This window comes from Miniopterus natalensis, chromosome X (assembly GCF_054644295.1).
Source record: "Miniopterus natalensis isolate mMinNat1 chromosome X, mMinNat1.hap1, whole genome shotgun sequence".
In the NCBI taxonomy this organism is placed as follows: Eukaryota; Metazoa; Chordata; class Mammalia; order Chiroptera; family Miniopteridae; genus Miniopterus; species Miniopterus natalensis.
In genome coordinates this window covers 104,935,658-104,948,875 of record NC_142103.1, presented here as the reverse complement: position 1 = coordinate 104,948,875, position 13,218 = coordinate 104,935,658, and the positions used below count along the sequence as shown (strand labels likewise).

General features: G+C 47.1%; 1 protein-coding gene across 3 annotated transcripts in view; it reads right to left on the bottom strand.

Moving 5' to 3' along the window:
* Positions 1-13,218, bottom strand: part of PUDP (pseudouridine 5'-phosphatase) — a 188,556-nt gene that overhangs the window by 67,489 nt on the left and 107,849 nt on the right. The window contains exon 5 of one of the 3 annotated variants that reach the window (XM_087813587.1): positions 8,303-8,420. The exons of the other annotated variants lie outside the window; for them this stretch is intronic. The gene's annotated coding sequence lies outside the window, so the exon portion shown is untranslated. Of the gene's footprint in view, positions 1-8,302; positions 8,421-13,218 lie in introns of those variants that run through there. 3 annotated transcript variants of the gene reach the window in all.

Genomic DNA, 13,218 nt, shown 5'->3' with positions numbered 1-13,218 from the left:
GATCAAAAATAACGGAGGTTCCCCGTTCCGCCCCTCCCTCGGCTGGGAGCGAGTTCATCGTTTACCTCGCGTCTTCAGGAGGCTGCCCCCCAGGAGGGTCTCTCGAACGGATCTAAATGCAGCCGTCCATCCGTAGCTTGCTTCTGACCGCGGAGGGCCAGGGTGCCCCATGCGGGCGCTGGCCAAGCCCAGGCAGCCGCCCCGTTTGGAAACAGCTTTATTGCCATCAGACCTGTTGGTGTTGCCTGTGGCCGCAACCCCGGACTGGAGAAGTTACAGAGAGACCAGGGCCCTTGGAGCCAAAGATCTTCGCGGACACGCCCTTCAGAGACAGGTCTGCTGCCCCCGCTATGGGGAGGGGGTACGTCTTGTCCAGCGAACGGAGCAGGAAAGCAGTTTCCTCACCTGAGATGTGCTTTAGTGTTTTAAATTTATCTTTATTGTTGAAAGTATTACAGATGTCCCCTTTCCCCCTCATTGATCTCCACACTCCACCCACCCCCTCCCCAGGCCTTCCCCGAACGATTGTCTGTGTCCATGGGTTACGCGTAAATGCATGTAAGTCCTTTGCTTAATCTCTCCGCCACGCACACTCCTCACCCCCCGCCTTCCCTCTGAGCCCCCTCCGTCTGCTCCCTGCTTCTACGTCTCTGCATCTATTTTGTTTGTCAGTTTATTATGTTCATTAGATTCCACGTACAAGCGAGATCATGGGATACTTGTCTTTCTCTGCCTGGCTTATTTTACTCAGCGTAATATTCCCCAAGTCCCTCCATATTCGCCCAAAGGGTAAGGGACCCGCCTTTTTCACAGCTGCATAGTATACCACGGTGTAGATGTACCACAGCTTTTTTACCCACTTGCCTACGGATGGGCACCTGGGCTGTTTCCAGATCCTTCGGAGGTTGCGTTTAGTATTTCCACACCCAACAGGATATGGGGTGCATGAGGAAATAATACACAGCGCATCTGAGGACCTCTGTGGGGTAATAAAGAGTAAAAACAAAGAAAACGGCCGTGCTGAGGGGAATGTAAAAGGAATGTCGGTCGGCCCTTGAGAAGGACAATAAAAGACTCACCAAGACGACCTCCACGTCCATGAGCTAGGCCTCTATTCCACCTGCCTAAGGTCTACCTGGACAGGGAGGGGTAAGCGTCCCCTTGAGCCGCAATGCCCCGAGAATTCAGAATTTATGTCAGCAGGCCGACTCCGACCTCCTCCAACAGTTTTCTCCGGGATAAGAAACTAATTAAGCGCAATGACTTTGCTGTTCCGGGAAAAGGTTATTGCTTTAACCGTATCGAATAGCACCTTGTGGGCCTTTTGCGTGGAAGGCGAAATAGATTCCACCCCGAAAACACTGCTGCGTAGCGAGTGCACTGTGGGTGCTAATTCTCTGTCTATAGAGCAACGCTTTCATGTAAGCAAGCCAGTCAGAGGGAGACAAGGACCATACGATCTCACTCACATGCGGGATCTAATTAACAACATAAACTGACAGGCAGAAGAGAAACAGACGCATCGATACAGAGAACAGACTGACAGCCGTCAGATAAATATGAGATGATATAGGACAGAATGGTACGCTTCAAACCTGGGTAATTCTATTAGCCCGTGTCACCCCAATAAATTCAATAAAAAAATTAAAAAAAAAAAATGATTTCTCTTCCTTTGAAATTTGATAATATATTTTTAACACAATCAACCCCAGGCTTTCTATGAAAATGGTCTGTTTCGGTTTGGTTTTTTTAGACGGACGGGGCCAGGTGGGTCCGAGATTTATCGGGGTGATCACGTTGTAAGTTATATAAATGTCTAGCCTTGGGCTGTATGCCTGAAACTAATAGATAATACTATTGGGTGTCAACTGTGATTGGAAAGAAAAAGGCAGGGAGATGGCCTGCAGTGCCCCGTGCAAATGTTCCTGGGACATATTTAGCATAAAACGACGCGTATTTTGATGCTGGGTGAGGCCTGTAGGTTTCACTGACGCGATACGCCTCTGACTTGTTAAGACCCGGCCAACGTATTTCCATAGGGGCGTCTAACGGATCCCCGAGTTCGAGTGTAAGTTATGTCAGCCCTGGGAGTCGGGTATCAGCTCCAAGGACTGTGGTCGGTATGTATTTTTTACGTTTCTCTCGCTCAGCCGCCGCGGTCTGCGTGGTAATACTCTTCAATAACGCGAAACAGTCCAGGAGCCGTTCTTCAGCCGCGACTCCAGGCGGCCTTCACGACCACAGCCTCAGCGCCGGGTGCCGAGAGAATCGCACTGTCGACATTTCACAAGGTCACGCAGTTGGCAGTCACATCCGTTTTACCCCATTTGTCACGAACGTCCTAACTTGTATATTATCGCGCCATCCCCTTTTCCTATTAAAATGCATATGAGAAGATTTAATAGTCACAGGATAATGCAGTAAAGGAAATTTTTTTTTTTTCTATTTCTGGAAAATGTATGGTTGGGATTAGTGATTCAGTGCTAATATGAGAAAAAAAAATCTCATTTATTCTATGAAAAGAGAAGAGGGGTGACAGACAAAAATGTGTGGAGCATGTTAACCTAGGGTTGAGGTGGAGGCGACAAGGATTAATCCTAGGGTTGAGGTGGAGGCGACAAGGATTAATCCTAGGGTTGAGGTGCAGGCGAGAAGGGCTGACCCTAGGGTTGAGGTGCAGGCGAGAGGGGCTGACCCTAGGGTTGAGGTGGAGGCGAGAAGGGCTGACCCTAGGGTTGAGGTGCAGGCGAGAAGGGCTGATCCTAGGGTTGAGGTGCAGGTGAGAAGGGCTGACCCTAGGGTTGAGGTGCAGGTGAGAAGGGCTGACCCTAGGGTTGAGGTGCAGGCGAGAAGGGCTGACCCTAGGGTTGAGATGGAGGCGAGAAGGGCTGATCCTAGGGTTGAGGTGCAGGTGAGAAGGGCTGATCCTAGGGTTGAGGTGCAGGCGAGAAGGGCTGATCCTAGGGTTGAGATGGAGGCGAGAAGGGCTGATCCTAGGGTTGAGGTGGAGGCGAGAAGGGCTGATCCTAGGGTTGAGGTGGAGGCGAGAAGGGCTGACCCTAGGGTTGAGGTGCAGTTGAGAAGGGCTGACCCTAGGGTTGAGGTGCAGGTGAGAAGGGCTGACCCTAGGGTTGAGGTGGAGGCGAGAAGGGCTGACCCTAGGGTTGAGGTGGAGGCGAGAAGGGCTGATCCTAGGGTTGAGGTGCAGGCGAGAAGGGCTGACCCTAGGGTTGAGGTGGAGGCGAGAAGGGCTGACCCTAGGGTTGAGGTGCAGGCGAGAAGGGCTGATCCTAGGGTTGAGGTGCAGGTGAGAAGGGCTGATCCTAGGGTTGAGGTGGAGGCGAGAAGGGCTGATCCTAGGGTTGAGGTGCAGGTGAGAAGGGCTGACCCTAGGGTTGAGGTGCAGTTGAGAAGGGCTGACCCTAGGGTTGAGGTGCAGGTGAGAAGGGCTGATCCTAGGGTTGAGGTGGAGGCGAGAAGGGCTGATCCTAGGGTTGAGGTGCAGGTGAGAAGGGCTGACCCTAGGGTTGAGGTGCAGGCGAGGAGGGCTGACCCTAGGGTTGAGGTGCAGTTGAGAAGGGCGTATGGTCATCCAAATGACTTCTCAGGCAACATCTTTCTCTACTGTTCTTTTTTTTTTTTTTAAATAAAAAATTGTTTTTGAAGAAAAATACAAAATTTCCTGAAAGATGTAGAAAGAAAGGCTAAAATAAATGATGAAAAGCTGCCTGTTTCTGGAAGATGACTCAGTGTTGCTATATATATATATTTTTACAAACTACACGTACATATACACACATATGCACATACATTCTATCTGATGAAAGGTCACCATACACGATTGGTTGCCACTGAAATGCACATTAAAACAAAATGAGGTGCTATGCCACAGCGCGTAAAATGGCTAAAATCAAAACACCGAGGGCTGGAAGGATGCGGAGCAACAGGAACGCTCGCCCCCTGCTGGTGGGAAAGCAAGACAGGCAGTCGCTTCGAAGATCCTGTGGCAGTTCCTTAGGTAGCTCAGTAGGGTCTCACCATATAATCTAAAAATGATGTAGAGATTATCCAACCCATTTGAGACTTATGTCTACACCAAACTCTGTATACAGAGGTTTTTAGCACATTTATTCATAATTTTTGAACAGTGGAAGCAAGCAATAGGCCCTTCCCTAGGTGAATGGGTAAACAAACTGAGGTACAGCCACACTGTGGAATACTACTCAGTCATGAAAAAGAAGAGCTGCAAGTGATGCCTAACCACAGCTAAGTATTAAATTAACATTGTTATGTGAAAGCATTCAGCCTGAAGATAACACACCCTATATGATTTACTCACATGTCCTTCTGAAAAAGGCAGAACTAGACGGATGGCCATGAGATGAATGGTTGCCAGGGATTTGGGTAGGAGAGAAGGTTAAATAGGTTAAGCACTGTGAAATTTTTTAGGGCAATGAAACTGTTCTGTATGGCAATGTAATGGTGGATACATGCATGACACTGTGCATTTGTCAAAACCCGTAGGAACTTACTCCAGAAAGAATGATTCTTGAAGTATACAAATTTAATACATACATATATCAAATATATGTCTATATTAAATGTTAAAAATATACGTATATGTTAACCTGTATGTATACACATAAATGCAAAGTAAATACATATTTACATATTAATATATACATGTATTAAATCTATGTATCTACATCTACGTATATGTAGAGTTTGGATATTTTTTGTGGGAATGCAGGAACAAGAAAATGGGCAGAAAAAGTATTTAGAGATAGTATCTGGGAACTTCCTAAAACCAATGAAAGATACCAACGCACACATCGATGGTGCTCAGCCAACCACAAACAGGATAAACACCAACAAGACACCACCTAACCATTTCACAGACGAATCCCCGAACACAAAAGATAAGGAGTGAATCTCGAAAGAGAACAGGACAGGTTACATGCCCGCAAACGGCATTATGACTACGGCTGACTTTCCACAGAAGAGGCCAGAAGGCAAGGAAATGACAACACAGTTACAAAAATAACTGTCAACTCAGAATTTTATACCCAGTGCAAATAGCCTGCGACACGGAAACTGAAATAAACAAAGGGCATTTCCAAGTAAGCTAGGGGAGGCCTTTTTAGTAGATCTACATCACAGCACATGCTAAAAATGTAGACAGACAAGAATGTCTTCAGAATGGAGGGAAATACGCCAGGTAAGAACCCAGTTATGCAAAAAGAAAGGAGAAATACCAAAAGGGCAAATATCTGAATAAAATTAAACAGTGCATATTTTTTTTGTTATCTGCATGTTCAAGTTTCTTTTTAACGAGTACTGGCTGCATAAAACAAAAAAATTACAAGAACGTCCTGTTGGGTTAATAGTCTACGTGGAAGTAAATTGGGAAATAATGGGGATGTCGAGGGCAGAAGAGGGTACGAGCAATTAGTCTGTTGTGAGGGCCAGATGCTGCTTGTGACCGTTTTTCAAGGAGTGTAAATTTATGATGGTTGACTAGGCGACCCTGAAGACAGATATCGGACTCCCCAAAGCGCTGCTTTTCAAAAGAGCTTTGACACGAATGAACGTGTTTTTTCTGAATTGCCCAGGGTGGCAGGCCTTAGCCCCACCTGGATATTAAGCGCTTGAAATGTCACTAGTGTAACTGAGGAACTGAATTTTAAATTTCATTTCGTTTTGTTTTATTTCAAGCTAAGAGCTGAAAACAGCCCAAGTGCCCATCCGCAGGTGAGTGGATAAAAAAGCTGTGGGATATTTGCGCCACGGAATACTATACAGCTGTGAAAAAGAGGGATCTCGTACTCTTTGGGACAGCGTGGAGGGACCTGGAGAGTATTATGCTCAGTGAAATAAGCCAGGTAGAGAAAGAAAAATCGATAAACAATAAAGATAAATTTTTAAAAAGAGTATTGTGAAAGTCACTTATAAAAAAAAATAACATAGCAACTACTTTAAATATGAGCGTGAGCCCCAATGTTTTCTTCCACCACCCACCACCTAGTGTTATCAGAGTGTTCTGATATATGATTGGTCATTTATTGATCTTTTGACTCAGAGGGCGGGCCTGGAGAGATCACTGATTGGCCCGAATCCCTAGGAACGAGTGGTGAGGGCTCACCTTGGCATCCGAAGGCTCTGAAAGTGTTACGGTGGGCACCGTGGAGCACGTCCATGAGCACAGGTACAACCAGCTCCCCATTTTCCCTCCCAGGTTCACCTGTGCAGAATGTTGACTGAGGAAACATCTCAAAACATCGGACACTGGAGAATTCATTCTCCAAAACTCTGGTGAACCCCTTCCAATAAACCTGGACAGATAACCTAGCCACTTTCCGGAAGACGTTTCATTTGAAGGAAGCGTAACGACAATACAGTCACCTTTTGATATTTGTGCTTTGTTCGGGCAACGTAATACCTGGCGTGGGGTGCTGGGAAGGCGATCAACGTGGGCTCGCAAGATCAAAATTAAAGTCGGGGACCATGTTATTTGAGTACGTGACTTTGGGGAAGGCACTTACCTGCTCGTAATTTAATTAATTAAATTAATTTAAATTTAATATTTAAATTAATATTAAATTAATAACAATTTAATATTATCATTAGTAAAATAATTATTATTATTACTATAATATTGTGAGTCAGCTCCATATAGGTTTCGGCGCCCTGCAACCCTCAGAGGCGTCTAGAGGTCATCACCAAGTTTACAGCCGCTCAGCAGAGGTATCCCACTTCTAGGAAACTTTAAGGCCGGCACTCATTAATTTTTAAAAGCAAAATCTCAACAGGACGGATGGCCGTTCCGTTCCCCGCCTTGAAGGCTAGTTAGCGGAACGCAGGTGAGTCCCTACGCGGGAGCCGGGTTAGGGCTAAGCCGGTGGTTGAGAGAACCGATGATTAAACGGCTATTTCCAGGAGGGTGTTTTTATAGTTTAAAATAAGTACTGACGTTTCTTTCAAAACGCTTCCCTTTTGACGTTTGCGTCTTCCACTTGTGCCACCTGTTTGTTCCCGCTCGGTCCCCGTCTTAATCCCCAGTTTGTGGAATCGCAACGGTTGCCACGGAGATGATTTACTTTGTCACAAACGGAATTATGACTTCAAGTGGGGGGAAAAAAAACAGCCGGCCCACTGGAGTCTTAAGACACCAGCTCCTTTCATTATGCAAAACAGCTTCACTCCGTCGAGTGTAACCCCAAAGGCACAACTTTCCTTTCCAGGCCGTCTGTCCCCCTTTGGCATCGGACGCTGCACCATCCTGAGCTCAATTCAGTTCTGCCGTGAAAATGTCCCAGAACTTAAACATGTGCTTTAGAGTAAAACATGCGAGGACGTTGCTGTAACAACAACAACAACAAAAACCTTTATCAACACGGCTAAGACTATTTTAGAAGATACAGATTTGTGGAGCCCTGGCTGGTGCGGCTCGGTGGTTAGAGCGTCGGCCTGTAGACCGAAGGGTCGTGGGTTCAGTTTCTGGTCAATTGCAGGCTCCATCCCCGGCCTTGGTTGGGACCCGCGCAGGAGGCAACCAATGGATGTGTCTCTCTCATATCTAAAAATCAATGGAAAAACATCCTCGGGTGAGCATTCAAATAATAATAATTATTATTATTATAATAATATAATAATATTATTATATATTATATAATTTAATATTATCATTATTAAAATAATAATTATTACTATAATATTGTTTAAATAATTATATATAATTAATTATATTCTATCATATATAATTAATTATATTAATTATAATGAATTAATATTAATTATATTATATAATATTAATTATATTAAAATAATTGAAATATTATTAAAATAATAATTATTATTATTTGTTCAAATTTAACCAGAGCAGCTTTTCTAAATAAGGGTAACTGCAGCCCCACTGAATAATTATCGGGTGACAGGTATAGAAATAAAAGTACATGGAACAGAGAGTGAACGCACCGAGCCTGGCTCCCAAAGGTGCCGGGGTTACAAATCCCCGCCCCACGCGGCACCTCGGGGCTGACCTTAAGCCGAGACGAGAGGTGGCAGGGTTTCCAGGACGCCGTGAAAGGCTCGTCCAACCAGAAACAGATCCCAGTGAATCTAGAGCAGCGTCTCAGTGTGCTGCGTGAGCCAGCCTTCGCAAAACAGAAAAAGCGCAGAACTAAGGTTCAGCGAGCGTCCGCCAGGCGACTGGCTTACTGCAGGCAAACCCACCGAGCTCCCGCCGTAACCTTGTGTGCGGCGCTACTCAGAGCTCACTACTCAGATCGTTCCAAGATGCCTCTTGGAATCTTGGCGTTTGACTCAAGGGAACTGAAGCAGGTGGATTTTGCCCAGAGAGTAAGTGCCCTGAAGAATGTCTCATGGGTGTCACCTTGATGCCGAGTCCATGGGCCCATCTCCTATTAGGGAAAAGACCAGTGAAAAATAAGCGACGTGATAGGCGTTATTATTACTTTTAAAATATGTTTTTGTTGATTTCAGAGAGAGAGAAACATCAAGGACAAGAGTCATTGATCGGCTGCCCCCTGCAGGCCCCCTGCTGGGGATCGAGCCCACAACCTGGGCATGTGCCCTGACCGGGAATCAACCACGACCTCCTGGCTCATGGGTTGATATACAAACACTGAGTCACACCAGCCGGGCTAAAAATTAACAGATATTTTTCACAGAATGGACCTATATTTAGGTTAAAAAAAAAAAGAAAAAAGACGTCCCAGGGAAGATTTATTGACAATCCTACACCAACCTAGTTCCCCCTGGAGACGCATCTCGAGTCTTCACTGAGAAAACAACCACAAGATAAATCTCTATCTTTCCACGTTGCACTGTTGTCTCCGTAGGAGTCTGTCAGTTCCCTGACCTTTCCCGTTTCCTTTACATGCAGACGCAAAACGGAGCTTGAATGTCAGGCTTGTTATAAATCTTACCAAAAAAAAAAAAAACCAAAAACGGATAAAGCTTGTCGGCAAAACCGTTTCTGTTTTGTTTCGGGCTCTCGGTCCTGAGGCCCTGTTGATGGTGTTCCCGACAGGCACCTCGACACACGGCCCCTGACAAATACCAGGCCTCTTTCTTCCTTGCACCTGGGTCAATGCCCTGAAAGGCCCTGGCTCATCGGCAGTCCACCAGGAGCAGGAAACAGGGAGCTGAGGGTCAGCCATTCAGGGAGCAGGACGTGCAGCTAGTCCTCACGTGACCAAGACAGGCTGTATCATTTCACCCACGAGGTCTTCCCTCACCTCCATGTCCCCATGGGAGGTCTTCCCTCACCTCCATGTCCCCATAGGAGGTCTTCCCTCACCTCCATATCCCCATGGGAGGTCTTTCCTCACCTCCATGTCCCCATGGGAGGTCTTCCCTCACCTCCAAGTCCCCATGGGACGTCTTCCCTCACCTCCACATCTCCATGGGAGGTCTTTACTCACCTCTACATCTCCATGGGAGGTCTTCCCTCACCCCTACATCTCCATGGGAGGTCTTCCCTCACCTCCACGTCTCCATGGGAGGTCTTCCCTCACCTCCAGGTCTCCTTGGGAGGTCTTCCTTCACCTCCATATCCCCATGGGAGGTCTTTCCTCACCTCCATGTCTCCATGGGAGGTCTTCCCTCACCTCCATGTCCCCATGGGAGGTCTTCCCTCACCTCCATGTCCCCATGGGAGGTCTTTCCTCACCTCCATGTCTCCTTGGGAGGTCTTCCCTCACCTCCAAGTCTCCTTGGGAGGTCTTCCCTCACCTCCAAGTCCCCATGGGACGTCTTCCCTCACCTCCAAGTCTCCTTGGCAAGTCTTTACTCACCCCTACATCTCCATGGGAGGTCTTCCCTCACCTCTACGTCTCCATGGGAGGTCTTCCCTCACCTCCACGTCTCCATGGGAGGTCTTCTCTCACCTCCACGTCTCCATGGGAGGTCTTCCCTCACCTCCACGTCTCCATGGGAGGTCTTCCCTCACCTCTACATCTCCATGGGAGGTTTTCCCTCACCTCCATGTCTCCATGGAAGGTCCTCTCTCACCTCCACATCTCCGTGGGAGGTCTTTCCTCACCTCCGTGTCCCCATGGAAGGTCCTCTCTCACCTCCACATCCCCTTGGGAGGTCTTTCCTCACCTCCATGTCCCCATGGGAGGTCTTCCCTCACCTCCAAGTCTCCTTGGGAGGTCTTCCCTCACCTCCAAGTCTCCTTGGCAAGTCTTTACTCACCTCTACATCTCCATGGGAGGTCTTCCCTCACCTCCACATCTCCATGGGAGGTCTTCCCTCACCTCCAGGTCTCCTTGGGAGGTCTTCCCTCACCTCCAGGTCTCCTTGGGAGGTCTTCCCTCACCTCCATGTCCCCATGGGAGGTCTTCCCTCACCTCCAGGTCTCCTTGGGAGGTCTTCCTTCACCTCCATATCCCCATGGGAGGTCTTTCCTCACCTCCATGTCCCCATAGGAGGTCTTCCCTCACCTCCATGTCCCCATAGGAGGTCTTCCCTCACCTCCATATCCCCATGGGAGGTCTTTCCTCACCTCCATGTCCCCATGGGAGGTCTTCCCTCACCTCCAAGTCTCCTTGGCAAGTCTTTACTCACCTCTACATCTCCATGGGAGGTCTTCCCTCACCCCTACATCTCCATGGGAGGTCTTCCCTCACCTCCACATCTCCATGGGAGGTCTTCCCTCACCTCCACGTCTCCATGGGAGGTCTTCCCTCACCTCTACATCTCCATGGGAGGTCTTCCCTCACCTCTACATCTCCATGGGAGGTTTTCCCTCACCTCCATGTCTCCATGGAAGGTCCTCTCTCACCTCCACATCTCCGTGGGAGGTCTTTCCTCACCTCCACATTCCCATGGGAGGTCTTCCCTCACCTCCATGTCCTCATGGGAGCCCTTAGATTGTCTTATCCTACATCAGCCAGCCTTGCCCTGGTGAGCTGGAGGGAAAAATCCGATTTCTAGCTTTCTCTGATGAGCAAACGTAGTTACTTGGAGGTTGATGAGCTCTCCCGATACCTCCCCTTGGCCACGGTCCTGAAATTAGCAAGGTGGTGACACTGAGGTCTTGCTCTGGGAAGGCTCTCCAGTTGTCCTCTACAGAAGTCGTCATTGAAAGTCCTGGGGTACACTTAAGTTTGTTATCAGCCCACACTGAAACGGACCCTATGCACCTCTTGGACACTTTGATAGACATATTTACTTACAGAAACTCAACAGATGGACACTCTGAAGTTAACTAGGTCAACAGCAGTTCAGAACTTTGAATTCCTGGCAGAGAAATGACGTCTTTAAAGGAGGAGCACAGTGAGGAGAAACCAGGAGCCCTGTGACTGCATGTCTGGGGGGAGGCATGGGGTGGGGTGCCACTGCCTTCCAAGCCCCTCTCCACCTGACAAACAGACTTTCACGCTGCCTGGCTCTTTGCCAATAAGAAGTTGAGAAACAACCAAAGAGACAGACGTGGAAAATGCTCCTTTTTAAGCTAATTTTATCCCTCCAGAAACCGGCCCGAGCAGTTAAAGGTCACGCACCCCGCGTCTCCCCTTCGCTCTGCCATCTCCCCAGGCCCTGCTGCGGGTCCTCGCCCCTGGACAAACCCAATGAGCTGCCAGAACAGAATGTCCCACTTAAGGATGGAAGCACATCTGTTTCCATTTCCCGGTTTTGATCTATTTTAGTAATACCCTAATTGTGTCACAGAGCCCACTGAGCATCCAAGACAAATAAAATTGTTACCCAGATAGGTTGCATGGAAAATATACAAAAACCTCAGCTTCTGTTTTTTGTTTCAAGTTTATCATAATATCTATCTCTCTCCAGTGAGTATATATATATAAAAGACATATATCTACAACATATATATGCATATATGTTATTTCCAATAGATAATATATTTCTTGAGAATTGTCATCCACAATTTTTTTTATCCAAAGCACCTCACAACAGGATTCATCACAGACAGTTAACATAATCTGTGGAACAAGTGAATTATTTAGTCGCTCCACGGAGTTAATTTTATTTATTTATATTTTTTAAAATATATTTTTATTGATTTCAGAGAGAGGACAGGAGAGGGAGAGAGATAGAAACATCAATGATGAGAGAGTCATTGATCAAGCCCGCAACCTGGGCATGTGCCCTGACCAGGAATCGAACCCCGATTGCCTGGATCCTAGGTCGACGCTCAACCGCTGAGCCACGCCCGGCCGGGTTCCACGGAGTTAATTTTAATAACTTCCCTGTCCGATGATGAGTGATATTGAGCATCTTTTCACGGACCTGTTGGCCATCTGTATGTCCTCTCTGGAAAAATGACTATTCAGATCCTCTGACACTCATTCTTAAGACGTATTTCAGCTCCTCAGGCTCGGTCGGCACAAGGAGGACCCACTGCTTGATGCGTCCAAATGGCTCATGCGGACGCTAAAAGAAGCATCCGTGAGCCCTGGGTGGTTTTGCTCAGTGGTCAGAGCATCGGTCTGTGGACTGAAGGGTCCTGAGTTTGATTCTGGCCAAGGGCAGCCTGGACCTCGGTTGCAGGCTCGAACCCTGGCACAGAGGCAACCAATCGATTGTGTGTGTGTCTGTCTCTCTCTCTCCCCCTTCTACTCTCTGTGAAAAGCAATGGAAAAAATACCCTTGGGTTAGAATAAAGAAAAAAATAAAATTAAAATAAAATAAAATAAAATAAGCATCTACCAGCGACCAAAGTCCTACCCCGTCACCAAAAGCGCAGGCCTCCACACTGAACATTTTAGCTTTTTATGTGATCTCCACTTAGCTACTTCTTCAAGGTGAGATGCTATTTATATATCCCAGGACTCATCTTAAACTATTTTTTCTCATGTCGCCAAAGAAAAATGCCCCAAATATGAGCAGAAGGCGGCAGCTATTAGCATGCTGCTGATATTCAACTGTTTTTGGCCTACCAGGAAAACCCAAAAACAACGCTTTCACGTGGCTCCACCTAGGAATAATCCGTTATCCGAAAATGTGCTGTCCTGCTGTCCTTTGTCACGAGGCTATGAATGGAGAGGGGTGAAGGGTGGGTGTTTTGGTTTCATTGTCTTAAGTGGTTGGTTCTGAACTCAGGAAATATTGATTCATGGATTGACTCATTGTTTCGATGAAGTCTTATGAATATTCATGGGCATCCATAAACGTGGTTCATTGCGTGAGTACGAAACAGGAGGAAACACAGCCTGCGCCATAAAAAAA